Below are 16511 nucleotides of genomic sequence, written 5' to 3' on the forward strand. Positions count from 1 at the left end.
CCTACTTATGCTTGATCCGAAAAGGCTCCATATGGAGGGTGGTGACACTTGCGGAGCCTGAACACACATGGTTATGGGCTTAAAAAAAATAAGACACGTGTACCATGTCAGATATAGAGTTGAAATGTATACTATATTGAGTTAGCATCCCAATATTACACTTTATATACAACACAGAATCAAATGTATTTTCCAGCCCTTCTTACATCAGCTGATATCTCAAAGTGCTGTACAGAAACCCAGCCTATAACCCCAAACAGCAAGCAATGCAGGTGTAGAAGCACGGTGGCTAGGAAAAACTCCCTAGAAAGGCCAAACCTAGGAAGAAACCTAGAGAGTAACCAGGCTATGAGGGGTGGCAAGTCCTCTTCTGGCTGTGTCGGGTGGAGATTATAACAGCACATGGCCAAGACGTTCAAATGTTCATAAATGACCAGCATGGTCAAATAATAGTAATCACAGTGGTTGTCGAGGGTGCAACACATCAGCACTTCAGGAGTAAATGTCAGTTGGCTTTTCATAGCCGATCATTGAGAGTACCTCTACTGCTACTGCTGTCTCTAGAGAGTTGAAAACAGCAGGTCTGGGACAGGTAGCACGTCTGGTGAACAGGTCAGGGTTCCATAGCTGCAGGCAGAACAGTTGAAACTGGAGCAACAGCACGGCCAGGTGGACTGGGGACAGCAAGGAGTCATCATGCCAGGTAGTCCTGAGGCATGGTCCTAGGGCGAGAGAGAGAGAGAGAGAGAGAGAGAGAGAGAGAGAGAGAGAGAATTAGAGAGAGCATACTTAAATTCACACAGGACACTGGAGAAATACTCTAGATATAACAGACTGACCCTAGCCCCCCGACACATAAACTACTGCAGCATAAATACTGGAGGCTGAGACAGGAGGGGTCAGGAGACACTGTGGCCCCATCCGATGATACCCCTGGACAGGGCCAAACAGGCAGGATATAACCCCACCCACTTTGCCAAAGCACAGCCCTCACACCACTAGAGGGATATCTTCAACCACCAACTTACCATCCTGAGACAAGGCAGAGTATAGCCTACAAAAATATCTGCCACGGCACAACCCAAGGGGGGGCGCCAACCCAGGCAGGAAGACCACGTCAGTGACTCAACCCACTCAAGTGATGCACCCCTCCTAGGGACGGCATGGAAGAGCACCAATAAGCCAGTGACTCGGCCCCCGTAATAGGGTTAGAGGCAGAGAATCCAAGTGGAGAGAGGGGAACCGGCTAGGCAGAGACAGCAAGGGCGGTTCGTTGCTCGAGTGCCTTTCCGTTCACCTTCACACTCCTGGGCCAGACTACACTCAATCATAGGACCTACTGAAGAGATGAGTCTTCAATAAAGACTTAAAGGTTGAGACCGAGTCTGCGTCTCTCACATGGGTAGGCAGACCATTCCATATAAATGGAGCTCTATAGGAGAAAGCCCTGCCTCCAGCTGTTTGCTTAGAAATTCTAGAGACAATTAGGAAGCCTGCGTCTTGTGACCGTAGCGTACGTATAGGTATGTACGGCAGGACCAAATCGGAAAGATAGGTAGGAGCAAGCACATGTAATGCTTTGTAGGTTAGCAGTAAAACCTTGAAATCAGCCCTTGCCTCAACAGGAAGCCAGTGTAGGGAGGCTAGCACTGTAATATGATACAATTTTTGGTTTCTAGTCAGGATTCTAGCAGCCATATTTAGCACTAACTGAAGTTTATTTAGTACTTTATCCAGGTAGCCAGAAAGTAGAGCAGAGTAGAGTAGAACCTAGAAGTAACAAAAGCATGGATACATTTTTCTGCATCAATTTTGGACAGAAAATGTCTGATCTTTGCAATGTTACGCAGATGGAAAAAAGCTGTCCTTGAAACAATCTTGATATGTTTGTCAAAAGAGAGATCAGGGTCCAGAGTAACGCTGAGGTCCTTCACAGTTTTATTTGAGACGACTGTACAACCATCAAGATTAATTGTCAGATTCAACAGAAGATCTCATTGTTTCTTGGGACCTAGAACAAGCATCTCTGTTTTGTCCGAGTTTAAAAGTAGAAAGTTTGCAGCCATCCACTTCCTTATGTCTGAAACACAGGCTTCCAGCGAGGGCAATTTTGGGGCTTCACCATGTTTCATTGAAATGTACAGCTGTGTCTCATCCACATAGCAGTGAAAGTTAACATTATATTTTCGAATGACATCCCCAAGAGGTAAAATATATAGTGAACACAATAGTGGTCCTAAAACGGAACCTTGAGGAACACTGAAATTTACAGTTGATTTGTCAGAGGACAAACCATTCACAGAGACAAACTGATATCTGTCCGGCAGATAAGATCTAAACCAGGCCAGAACTTGTCCGTGTAGACCAATTTGGGTTTCCAATCTCTCCAAAAGAATGTGGTGATCGATGGTATCAAAAGCAACACTAAGGTCTAGGAGCACGAGGACAGATGCAGAGCCTCAGTCTGACGCCATTAAAAGGTCATTTACCACCTTCACAAGTGCAGTCTCAGTGCTATGATGGGGTCTAAAACCAGACTGAAGCATTTCGTATACATTGTTTGTCTTCAGGAAGGCAGTGAGATGCTGCGCAACAGCTTTTTCATTTTGTTTTGAGAGGAATGGGAGATTCGATATAGGCCGATAGTTTTTTATATTTTCTGGGTCAAGGTTTGGCTTTTTCAAGGCTTTATTACTGCCACTTTTAGTGAGTTTGGTACACATCCGGTGGATAGAGAGCCGTTTATTATGTTCAACAGAGGAGGGCCAAGCACAGGAAGCAGCTCTTTCAGTAGTTTAGTTGGAATAGGCTCCAGTATGCAGCTTGAAGGTTTAGTGGCGATGATTATTTTCATCATTGTGTCAAGAGATATAGTACTAAAACACTTGAGTGTCTCCCTTGAACCTAGGTCCTGGCAGAGTTGTGCAGACTCAGGACAACTGAGCTTTGGAGGAATACGCAGGTTTAAAGAGGAGTCCATAATTTGCTTTCTAATGATCATGGTCTTTTCCTCAAAGAAGTTAATGAATTTATTACTGCTGAAGTGAAAGCCATCCTCCCTTGGGGAATGCTGCTTTTTAGTTAGCTTTGCGACAGTATCAAAAATACATTTTGGATTGTTCTTATTTTCCTCAATTAGATTGGAGAAATAGGATGATCGAGCAGCAGTGAGGGCTCTTCGATACTGCACAGAAGACTTAAATACAACAAAACTGTTTGACATGGAAACACCAGATTTTCGTTGTTTAAAAAAAAAAATCTTTATTAATGATGAAAAAGAGGGTGCTTTTGGTCATTGACTGAAGTAAAGGACTACAGCTTTCCTCATATTCAGTACGTAATTTACAGTTCAGAAAGGAAACACCACGTATAAATATGTTTAGCCATTATTAAAGAATGAATAATGCAAATCTTGGCAACATAGGCTCTGCTCCTTCAGGGTAACTCCTTGCCCAAGCAAAGCATCCATATATAAACAAGCAGTGAGTGTGGTAAGCTATACCAATCCCCCAGCAGGAAAACAGAACCTAATAGGTGGAGGCTAGGGGGGTTGTGGAGCAAAATAAGCAAACATACTAGCAGTAGCAGCAAGTGGCAGCAGGAAGTGTGAGCAGAACCTGTCAGCTTAAATGGACCGCCAAGTAATGTAGGAGTGATTGTTGCTAGCTTCTAATTGGTGCAATCGCAGGCACTTGGGTTCCACTTCATTTCAGAAAGGAGGAAACACCACGTAGAAATATGTTTAACCATTTATTAAAGAATGAATAATGCAAGTCTAGGCGATATAGGCTCTGCTCCTTCAGGGTAGCTCACTGCCCAAGCAAAGCGTCAATATATAAAATGACCTACAAGCAATGAGCGCGGTAAGCAATACCAATACCCCAAAATAGCAGAACGATATCCCATACGACTATGTGTAGCTACGGTAGAAAGCACCGTTTAGATATCAAATAGACCAGCTAAAGTCACCCTACCATTACAAGACTGTATACTATGTGTGAATATTAACCATGTGTAGCTTGAGCTGTGCAACGTATCTCTTATATTTCTCATAAGACGCATGGCTGGTTACCCTCGCTTGTGTTCTTCCACACCGATCTCAACAAATCATTTCTGTATAGACCTCGCTTTGTGCACGGGAGCATTGTCATGCTGAAACAGGAAAGGGCCTCCCATAAACTGTTGCCACAGTTTGAAGCACAGAATCGTCTAGAATGCCATTCTATGCTGTAGCGTTAAGCTTTCCTTCACTGGATCTAAGTGGCCTAGCCCGAACCATGAAAAACAGCCCTAGACCATTTTCCGCCTCCACCAAACTTTACAGTTGGGACTATGCATTCTGGCATGTAGTGTTCTCCTGGCATTCGCCAAACCCAGATTCAACCGTTGGACTGCCAGATGGTGAAGAATGATTCATCACTCCACAGAACACATTTCCACTGCTCCAGAGTCCAGTGCTGCAAGCTTTACACCACTCCAGCTGACGCTTGGCATTGCGCATGGTGATCTTAGGCTTGTGAGCTTCATGAAATGGGTTTTGGCCATGGAAACCCATTTCATGAAGCTCCCGACAAACAGCACTTGAGCTGATGTTTCTTCCAGAGGCAGTTTGGAACTCGGTAGTGAGTGCTGAGCTGTTGTTTTTCCTAGACGTTTCCACTTCACAATAACAGCACTTACAGTTGACCGGGGCAGCTCTAGCATGGCAGAAATTTGACAAACTGACTTGTTGGAAAGGTGACAGTCACAGTATGGGCCATTGTACTGCTTATGTTTGTCTATGGAACATCTAGCTGTGTGCTCGATTTTATACACCTGTCAGCAATGGGTGTGGCTGAAATAGCCAAATCCACTAATTTGAAGGGGTGTCCACATACTTTTGTATATATAGTGTATCTTGTCATTGGTTGCCAACATCAATGTTGAACAGAGGTTCGCAAGGTACCGCCCTTGCTCAACATGCAAGTAGCATAACATTAAAGAGAGGACAAAGCAGTGTTAGTTTTGATTAAGACGGTTAATGTTTCATGCTAATTCTTTCATCTTGGGGTGTATGAGAGTATGGTTAACATGTGAGTGTTCATAATGCAGACAGAATTTAAGAGATCATGCAAGATAAGGGAAGGAACATTTAGTGTCTTTCAGACTGAAGAACCCATTAAAGCCATCATACGGACTGCCTCTGGAAAAGCGTAATGTAAACCCAACAACGTTGACCTAACATGAACTCAAACTTGAGCTACTGAGTGAAGAGCGATACTCTTTGATATGCATGCTCGTTGCTTCTCCGTACGCAATGAAGAGTAGGCGGACAGATGGATTCCTGTGCAGACTGCACGCCGAAGGGTCATGACGCCCAATATGAACTGAATCTCTGCTATCGGACCATGATAAGAAGGGCTACATTTGCTTGTCTGAAATTTGTAACAGAAAAGGCATCCCTGAAGACCATGAGAACCATTTAACAGAAATACAAAAAGCATCCTGTGAGGGTTTGATCGCTGATGATGAACTACTAATGGCAATTAACTCTTCCAAACTGGTAAATCTCCTGGCTTCGATGGTATACCAATCAAATATTTGCTCACCTACAGTTGAAGTCGGAAGTTTACATACACTTAGGTTGGAATCATTAAAACTCGTTTTTCAACCACTCCACAAATTTCTTGTTAACAAACTATAGTTTTGGCAAGTCGGTTAGGACATCTACTTTGTGCATGACACAAGTAATTGTTCTAACAATTGTTTACAGACAGATTATTTCACTTATAATTCACTGTATTACAATTCCAGTGGGTCAGAAGTTTACATACACTAAGTTGACTGTGCCTTTAAACAGCTTGGAAAATTCCAAAAAATTATGTCATGGCTTTAGAAGCTTCTGATAGGCTAATTGACATAATTTGAGTCAATTGGAGGTGTACCTGTGGATGTATTTCAAGGCCTACATTCAAACCCAGTGCCTCTGCTTGACATCATGGGAAAATCAAAAGACCTCAGAAAAAAAATTGTAGACCTCCACAAATCTGGTTCAACCTTGGGAGCAATTTCCAAATGCCTGAAGGTACCACGTTCATCTGTACAAACAATAGTACCCAAGTATAAACACCATGGGACCACGCAGCCGTCATACTGCTCAGGAAGGAGACGCGTTCTGTCTCCTAGAGATGAACGTACTTTGGTGCGAAAAGTGCAACTCAATCCCAGAACAACAGCAAAGGACCTTGTGAAGATGCTGGAGGAAACAGGTACAAAAGTATCTATATCCACAGGTAAACGAGTCCTATATCGACATAATCTGAAAAGCCGCTCAGCAAGGAAGAAGCCACTGCTCCAAAACAGCCATAAAAAAGTCAGAATACGGTTTGCAACTGCACATGGGGATAAAGATCGTACTTTTTGGAGAAATGTCTTCTGGTCTGATGGAACAAAAAAAGAACTGTTTGGCCATAATTACCATCGTTATGTTTGGAGGAAAAAGGGGGAGGCTTGCAAGCCGAAGAACACCATCCCAACCGTGAAGCACAGGGGTGGCAGCATCATTTTGTGGGGCTGCTTTGCTGCAGGAGGGACTGGTGCACTTCACAAAATAGATGGCATCATGAGGGAGGAAAATTATGTGGATATATTGAAGCAACATCTCAAGACATCAGTCAGGAAGTTAAAGCTTGGTTGCAAATGGTTCTTCCAAATGGACAATGACCCCAAGCATACTTCCAAAGTTGTGGCAAATGACTTAAGGACAACAAAGTCAAGGTGTTGGAGTGGCCATCACAAAGCCTTGACCTCAATCCCACAGAAAATTTGTGGGCAGAACTGAAAAGCGTGTGCAAGCAAGGAGGCCTACAAACCTGACTCAGTTACACCAGCTCTGTCAGGAGGAATGGGCCAAATTTCACCCAACTTATTGTGGGAAGCTTGTGTAAGGCTACCTGAAACGTTTGACCCAAGTTAAACAATTTAAAGGCAATGCTACCAAATACTAATTGAGTGTATGTAAACTTCTGACCCACTGGGAATGTGATGAATGAAATAAAATCTGAAATAAATCATTCTCTCTTCTATTATTCTGACATTTCACATTCTAAAATAAAGTGGTGATCCTAACAAATATTTTCTAGGATTAAATGTCAGGAATTGTGAAACTGAGTTTAAATGTATTTGGCTAAGGTGTATGTAAACTTCTGACTTCAACTGTACTTACATTTTTCATTTGAACAGGGGGAACTATCAACAACCCAGAGATAGGGACTGATTACATTACTATTGAAGTAGGAGCAAATGTCAATATAAAAGTCCTGTACACCTCAAAAACTGGAGACGCCTCACTTTGTGCTGTGACACCCGTATTCTGTCAAAATGTTTAGCATTTACAATGAAGAAAGTAATAACAAAATTATTCAAAGTGAGCAGTCTGGCTTTACTGAAGTTCGTTACGTTGGTGACAATATTCGTTGTTTTATGGAAAACTTTAGGGTCCGACAAGGGGATCCAGTTTCACCTTTTTTTATTTTATAACTTTTTTTCTCCCCTTTTTCTCCCCAATTTTAATCTTGTCTCATGGCTACAACTCCCCAACGGGCTCGGGTCAAGTCATGCGTCCTCTGAAACATGACTTGTTAAACCGCACTTCTTAACACTGGCCCGCTTAACCCGGAAGGCAGCCGCACCAATGTGTCAGAGGAAACACGGCCTGCAGGCGCCCAGCCCGCCACAAGGAGTTGCTAGAGCGCGGTGAGCCAAGTAAAGCCCCCGGCCAAACCCTCCCCTAACCCAGGCCAATTTTGCCCTATTGGACTCCCGATCACGGCCGGTTGTGATACAGCCCGGGATCGAACCAGGGTGTGTAGTGACGCCTTAGACCGCTGCGCCGTCAGAATCAGGAACAATTCTAATGTAGTAGGTCTGAGTATCAATGGTCTTATAACCGAAATGTCCATATATGCAGATGATACAACAATCATCAATAGATGCTCTTATTGGAAATTTTAATAACTTTTTTAAACCAAATTATGAGAAATGCATTTTGAGAGTGGGTTCCTTAAGAAAGTCCAACTATCCTTTTCCGTGTTGTGTACCAATTAAGTGGAGCAACGGCCCAGTGGACATGCTTGGCATCCACATTCCAAAGAGAATGAAGGATCTTGTAAAGGAGAACTTTGATTTGAAACTAGCCAAGATTGACAAAATACTATTGCTGTGGAAAGGTTAAGCTTTGTATTTATATGGCAGAGTGACATTGATAAACACCTTAATTGTCTCTCAGTTCAGCTATCTCTTCCTGTCACTTCCATCGCCAGATAAGGTTTTCTTTAAGCAGTTTGAAGCCATGATCTTTAATATTATAGGGAATGGTAAACCAGAAAAGGTCCAAAGTAAATATATCTAATCCGTACAACAATGGAAGGCTGAATTGTAGGAATATTGAATATTTAATCAATCTCTGAAAGCCTCATGGATGCAAAAACAATATGTAAATACGAGTAAAATCTTAGAAAAGACAAACCCACTTTTCAATTCCAAAATGATACATTTATACAAATTAACTCGTTGCACTTCATTTGGTACCTGCATGATATCTTAATAGACATATCCCTATTCTTCAAAGAATCAATAAAAGCTTGGTTGCATTTTCAATATTATCCCCCAGAAAAAATAGCAGATTTTCAGAGCCAAATCACATGATTCATTTAAAATATACTGATGAATAAATACAAATTAAACATAGAATGTGTTTCTGGAAAAGGGGATCTTATTTTGAAATGATATCATTGATAGTAATGGGAATTGTATTTTATCTGAAACACTGCATGATGTGTGGGAACATACTCTATGTACAAGTCATAATTACAATCAGTTACTGGCAGCAATTCAAACAGAATGGAAGAAAAAATGAAGGGGAAGAAAAGATAAACTGTTTGTAGATCTCAAATTAAATCTCACAGATGGTTAATTATAGATAATATTGATAAAGACATGTACCATTTACATTTGGAAAACAACAAATTGGTTGCCATCCCACTCAAATTCCACTCTTACTGGGATTTTTATTTTTTTTATTTTATTTAACCTTTATTTAACAAGGCAAGTCAGTTAAGAACAAATTCTTATTTACAATGACGGCCTAGGAACAGTGGGTTAACTGCCTTGTTCAGGGGCAGAACGACAGATTTTTACCTTGTCAGCTCAGGGATTCAATCTAGCAATCTTTCAGCTGCCGCCCCAAAAGAAGAGCAGTTTGATACTCCCATCCCCTGGAAAAAGGTTTTTGGTTTTATTTATAAAACAACCTTAGACTCCACAATCCGAATGTTTCAGTTGAAGATATTGTATAATGTTCTGGCTACTAACAGCATGTTACAAATATGGGGCATCGAAGAGGATTTGTTACATATTTTCTGGTATTGCCCCATAGTTGCAAACACTTGGGCAAAAGTACAAGAGTGGTTACTCCCTGTTTTACACGATTTTGTTATCTCTCCACAAACAGTTATATTGGGTGACTGTAGGGACAGATGCAACCCAATATACGATCCCTTGATTCTGCTGGGGAATGTTTTTCTTTCAAAATAACTGTCAAACACCATTATACACTAGAATGATTGATTGCAAAAGAAAGTGGGAGGTCTCAAGATTTTACTGATAATTGGGACCAAATAACACATCAAGAGGGATGGTGCTGATTTCATATATACTGAACAAAAATATAAATGCAAAATGTAAAGTGTCGGTCCCATGTTTCATGAGCTGAAATAAAAGATCCCAGAAATGTTGTATACAAACAAAAATCTTATTTCACTCAAATTTTGTGCACACATTTGTTTACATACCTGTTAGTGAGCATTTCTCATTTGACAAGATAATACACCTACCTGACAGGTGTGGCATATCAAGAAGCTGATTAAACAACATGATCATTACACAGGTGCACTTTGTGCTGGGGACAATAAAAAGCCACTCTAAAATGTGCAGTTTTTTCACACAACACAATGCCACAGATGTCTCAAGTTTTGAATAAGTGTTCAATTGGCATGCTGACTGCAGGAATGTCCACCAGTGATGTTGCCAGAGAATATAGTGTTAATTTCTCTACCATAAGCCGCCTCCAACATTGTTATAGAGAATTTGGCAGTACGTCCAACCGGCCTCACAACTGCAGACCACGTGTAGCCACGCCAGCTCAGGACCTCCACATCTGGCATCTTCATCCTCTGGGACTAGCCACTCGTACAGCTGATAAAGCCCTTTTGTGGGAAAAAACTAATTCTGATTGGCTGAGCCTGGCTCACCGGTGGGTGGGCCTTGCTCCCAAGTGGGTGGCCCTTTTCCCTCCCAGGACCACCCATGACATGCTTTTGTATACAGTATATCTGTGACCAACATATGCATATCTGTATTCCCAGTCAAGTGAACTCCATAGATTAGGGCCTAATGTAACTCCAGTAAAATCATTGAAATTGTTGCATGTTGCGTCTATATTTTAGTTCAGTATACAAAGGGAAGGGGCTCCTGATCGCCAGTCATATGACAATGCTAGTTGGTTTTTGTTTGTTGTTGTATTTATAGTTTATAGTAATTCCTGTTTATGTCCCTTTGTAGTTTGTTAGCGTAATTGTTTGTTTGTTTGCTTTTGTGTGTCTATGTGTGTCTATATAATGATCAGAGACAAGCGCAGGAATACGTAATAGGGGGTTTTATTTTCTCCACCCAAACAAAAGAGCGAGGTGTAAACCTCTAAATAATAATACACGGGACATATATACACATACTTATCAGAGGGAATGGGAACAAGGTATGCGTAATGAGACAAGACAGTCCAGGGTTGGTGGTAATGAATCCAGTTCAGTGATGCCTGGAAGGCCGGTGACGTAGACCTCCGGAGCTGGTGAACGGAATGAGCAGTAGTACAGCCCCCACCATGACACGCTGGCAGTGGGACTACACCGGCCTCGGGGACGACCACAGGGATGTGGAGCGGGTCGGTCAGGGCGCAGATGGTGAAAATCCCTGGTCGGCGAAACGTCCAGGATGTTCACCGCAGGAACCCAGGACCGTTCATCTGGGCCGTACCCCTCCCTGTCGATGAGGTACTGGAGACGCCCCGCCCGACGCCTTGAATCCAGGACTTCACGGACCGAGTAAGCCGGACCTCACTCGATGTCCAGAGAAGGAGGCGGGCGTCACTGGGTCCAGCCTCAGCGTGATGACCAGGCACCACTGGCCTGAGGATAGATGCATGAAAAGTCGGGTTAATGCGGTAATCAGCAGGGAGTTGCAAATGGTACGTTACCTTATTAACCCTCCTCAGGACTTTAAACGGCCCCACAAACCGTGGGCTCAGCTTCCGGCAGGGCAGGCGGATGGGCAGGTTCCAGGTGGAGAGCCAGACTCGGTCACCTGGAGAGAAGACGCGCCTCACTGCGGTGGTGGTCGGCCTGTCCTTTGTGCCGACACACAGCCCGCTGGAGACGAGTGTGCACAGCGTTCCAGTTCTCCTCAGTGCGCTGAAACCACTCGTCCACCGCAGGGGCCTCGGTCTGGCTGATACCCCAGCATGCACTGGAAAAGAGTGAGGTTAGTGGAGGAGTGGCGGAGGGAATTCTGCGCGTACTCAGCCCAAGGTAGAAAATCCGCCCACTCCCCCAGCCGGTCCTGACAGTAACACCCCAGGAACCTGCCCAATTCCTGATTGACCCTCTCCACCTGCCTATTAGCAGGTGAGACTGACCTTGACCCCCTGGCGTACCATGAACGCTTTCCATACGCATGAGGTTTACTGAGGGCCACGATCTGACACAATGTCCTCCGGGATCCCGTAGTGCCAGAAGACGTGCGTAAAAAAAAGCCTTGGCAGTTTCATGGACGACGGGAGCCCAGGCAGAGGAAGGAGGTGACAAGCTTTCGAAAACCAGTCCACAACGACGAGAATGGTGGTGTTCCCCTGGAAGGGCGGAAGACACTGAGCTTTCCATAAAGACACTGAGCTTTCCATAAAGGAGGTGTCTGGGTGTCTTTGACTGGGATGGAGCAGGAAGAGACGTAAACCCGGGCGTCCGTAGCCAAGGTGGGCCACCAGTACTTTTCAGTCAGGCAGGCGATGATACGGCTTATCCCAAGATGATCCGACACAGGTGCTGTGTGCGCCCAGGTCAGGAGGCGGTCCCGCACACCCGTGGGCACGTAGGCGCGATTCGCCGGGCACTTCGCCGGGCACTGGGTTCCGTGCGCAGGGCCTGCCGTATGTCGGCATCCACATCCCACACCACTGGCGCAATGATACGGGACGGAGTGTTGATGGGGGTTTCCTCTCCCTCCCTCTCCTTTGCGTCATAGAGGCAAGACAGGGTGTCCACCTTCACGTTCTTCGAGCCTGGCCTATAAGAAAGCGTGAATTGGAACCTGGCGAAGAATAGAGCCCACCTGGCCTGTCTCGGGTTTAGCCTCTTCGCTGCCCTGATGTACTCCAGGTTGCGGTGGTCCGTCCACACCAGGAAAGGGTGGCTCCATGCATTCAGAGCCTTCTTGACTGCCAAGAGTTCCCGGTCCCCTACGTTTTAGTTCCTCCTGGCTGTTTGGAGTAAAAGACGCAGGGCCGCAGCTTTGGAGGGGTTCCAGTGCACTGGGACAGCACTGCTCCGACTCCTACTTCGGAGGCATCCACCTCAACGATGAAGGGAAGTGAGGGGTCAGGATGTGCCAGCACGGGAGCAGTGATGAAGCGCGCCTTCAGTGTCTCGAACGCCCTCTCCGTCTCCACCGTCCAACAAAGCCGCTGGGGACCTCCTCTAAGCAGGTAGGTAAGAGGCGCAACCACCGTGCTGAAGCCCTGGATGAACCTCCGGAAATAGTTGGCGAACCCCAGGAATCGCTGGACTGCTTATATGGCGTTGGGAATGGGCCGTGACCTGACTGCGCTGGCGCATTGCTCCTCCATATCTACTCCCTCCGTGGATATGAGGTAGCCCAAAAAGGACACGGACTGCTGGAAAAACAAACACTTCTCTTGTTTAACATATAGATCATGCTCCAACAGTCTTCCCAGCACAGACCTGACTAACGAGACACGCTGGGCGCGGTCAGGAGAATAGATCAAAACATTGTCTATATAAACCACTACGCCCCGTCCCAGCATGTCCCGAAACACTTCGTTATTAAAGACCTGGAAGACTGAAGGAGCATTAGACAGGCCAAAAGGAATTACGTGACACTCGTAATGGCCCGTGGTCGTTGAAAAGGCCGTTTTACATTCGTTGCCTGCACGAATGCCCACCAGATTGTAGGCGCTCCTCAAGTCCAGTTTCGTGAAGTACTGCGCCCTGTGCATTTGTTCGATGAAGGTTGGGATGAGGGGTAGAGGACCGCTGAACTTAACGGTGGCTTTATTCAGAGTTCGATAATCAATGCAGGGGCACAGTCCCCCATCTTTCTTTTTAACAGAAAAGAAGCTTGACGAGGCTGGTGAAGTAGAGGGGTGGATAAAACCCTGCTGGAGGCTCTCTTGTACGTAGGTCTCCATGGCCTCTGTCTCCGCATAGGAGAGGGGATAAACGTGTCCTCTTGGGAGGGCTGCGTCAGACAGCAGGTCAATGGCACAGTCCCAGGGGCGATGAGGAGGCAGGCATGTAGCCTGGGTCTTAGAGAAAACCTGATGCAGATCCTGGTATTCCTCCGGTAACTCCACTTGAGGGGCGTGGTCCGGACTTTCCAACATAGTGGTGTTGACAGACACCGCGAGACACCTCCCCTGACACTCCTGCGACCAACCCAGCAGCCTCCCCTCGGACCAGGAAATAACAGGGTTGTGCCAACTCAACCAGGGGAGACCTAACACTACGGTGTGCGTGGGGGTGTCTATAATCTTAAAGGTGATCTGTTCTAAATGAGTGTCATGCATCAGCAGAGAAACGGGAACAGTGATGTGATGTACGAGCTCTGTCCATATTGGACAAATATCCAGGGCTCGAACCGGATTGGGTGACTGTAAGGGAACCAAAGGAATGCGTAATGCAGTGGGGAGTGCGCTTTCTAAAAGATTCCCAGAAGCTCCGGAATCAATCAGAGCTTATGGGAGTGAGGGGCTAGGGTATTCAGGGAATTTAATGGGAAAAGACACTGGTTGAGTTGACAGAAAAGGAGGGGAGATCTTGCATCCTACCTGGGTTGGAGCAGGAGAATTCCCTGACTTGTCACCTCCTCACCTATTAATGGATAGAGGGCAGGTCGGGGAGAAATGACCCCTTTCTCCACAATAGGAGCAGAGGCCCAGATTCCTCCTTCTACTAATGCTCTGTCTTATGCAAACATGCAGAGCACACCTCCATCTGTTCTGGCCACGGAGCAGGTGTAGCCATGGGTGGCAACCCTGTCTCTCCCAGAGACAGCCTTGGCGTAGCGAGCAAGGTACTGGTTGCATTGCAGAAGGAATCCCTTGCATCTCGCTGGCGCGCTGTCAAAGCGCTCCGGGAGGGACAGGGGTACTCCGCGGACCGGCTTAGATGGGTCGGAGAGAGGTAGTGGTGTGGGGGCTGGTGCCGGTGCTGCACATTCCCCTCCAAACGCAGCATGGTTGCCAGCACGCTGTCCATGGCGCTGCCGAGTCTGGAGAGCCAGTCCTCTTCATGCTGGACTGTCTCTACGATGGTCGACAGCTCGGTCTTTCCTGCTGTCTCCATTTAGTGGGTTGGTTATTCTGTCACGCTGTATAATGATCAGAGACAAGCGCAGGAATACGTAATAGAGGGTTTTATTTTCTCCACCGACACAAAAGAGCAAAGTGTAAACCTCTAAATAATACACAGGACGAGACCCGTAAAACAAGTGCACAATAACACATAGCATGGAAGCCGATACAACAGCACAGGTGCTCACATGACCAACAGACATGGTAACAATAACCAACAAGGATAATGGGGAACAGAGGGCACATATAGAGTGGGGGGGGAAAGTATTTGATCCCCTGCTGATTTTGTACGTTTGCCCACTGATAAACAAAGGATCAGTCTATAATTTTAATGGTAGGTTTATGTGAACAGTGAGAGACAGAATAACAACAAAAATATCCAGAAAAACGCATGTCAAAAATGTTATAAATTGATTTGCATTTTAATGAGGGAAATAAGTATTTGACCCCTCTCAATCAGAAAGATTTCTGGCAGGTACAGGGATTTGACTGCTGAGGACTGGGGTAAAGTCATTTTCTCTGATGAATTCCCTTTCCGATTGTTTGGGGCATCCGGAAAATAGCTTGTCCGGGGAGAAGACGAGGTGAGCGCTACCATCAGTCCTGTGTCATGCCAACAGTAAAGCATCCTGAGGACATTCATGTGTGGGGTTGCTTCTCAGCCAAGGGAGTGGGCTCACTCACAATTTTGCCTAAGAACACAGCCATGAATAAAGAATGGTACCAACACATCCTTCGAGAGCAACTTCTCCCAACCATCCAGGAACAGTTTGGTGACGAACAATGCCTTTTCCAGCATGATGGAGCACCTTGCCATAAGGCAACTAACTGGCTCGGGGAACAAAACATCAATATTTTGGGTCCATGGCCAGGAAACTCCCCAGACCTTAATCCCATTGAGAACTTGTGGTCAATCCTCAGGAGGCGGGTGGACAAACAAAAACCCACAAATTCTGACAAACTCCAAGCATTGGTTATGCAAGAATGGGCTGCCATCCGTCAGGATGTGGCCCAGAAGTTAATTGACAGCATGCCAGGGCGGATTGCAGAAGTCTTGAAAAAGAAGGGTCAACACTGCAAATATTGACTCTTTGTATCAACTTCATGTAATTGTCAATAAAAGCCTTTGACACTTATGAAATGTTTGTAATTATACTTCAGTATTCCATAGTAACATCTGACAAAAATATCTAAAGACACTGAGGCAGCAGACTTTGTGAAAATTAATATTTGTGTCGTTCTCAAAACTTTTGGCCACGACTGTACACATACTAATCAGGGGGAATGGGAACCAGGTGTGCGTAATGAGACAAGACAGTCTGGGGTTGGTGGTAATGAATCCAGTTCAGTAGCGCCTAGAACGCCGGTGACGTAGACCTCCGGAGCTGGTGAACGGAATGAGCAGCAGTACTGGGGGGATCCGTGACAGTCTACCACACCGAGGTAGTGGGCTAAAGAGGGTGGGGTTTTCTGGGGGAGGTGTTGTGGGTAGTCTGGGGGACCATGAATCTTTATCTCCCACATCCCTATTGTGGGATGGTTATTTGTAATGGCTGTCAATGTTATTACATGCCTATGTTAGATTTTTTTGTTGCAACTAAACGTAAGATGCGTAACCACCCGCATAAAGTGCATTTGGAAAGTATTCAGACCCCTTGACTTTTTCCACATTTTGTTATGTTATTTCCTCACCAATCTACACACAATACCCCAAATGTATAAAAAATATTTGTGAACGATCGCCTTGATTCGGTCTTACAGTTGAAGTCGGAAGTTCAAAGCCAAATATATTTAAACTGTTTTTCACAATTCCTGACATTTAATCAGAGTA

At 45.2% G+C, this 16511-nt stretch overlaps 1 protein-coding gene across 5 annotated transcripts in view; it reads left to right on the top strand.

The window, feature by feature from the left end:
• The window catches only part of LOC106576836 (protein FAM83H), a 69212-nt gene that overhangs the window by 15261 nt on the left and 37440 nt on the right, over positions 1–16511 (top strand). The window lies entirely within an intron of this gene.

The sequence above is a fragment of the Salmo salar genome, chromosome ssa18, assembly GCF_905237065.1.
Source record: "Salmo salar chromosome ssa18, Ssal_v3.1, whole genome shotgun sequence".
Lineage (NCBI taxonomy): Eukaryota > Metazoa > Chordata > Actinopteri > Salmoniformes > Salmonidae > Salmo > Salmo salar.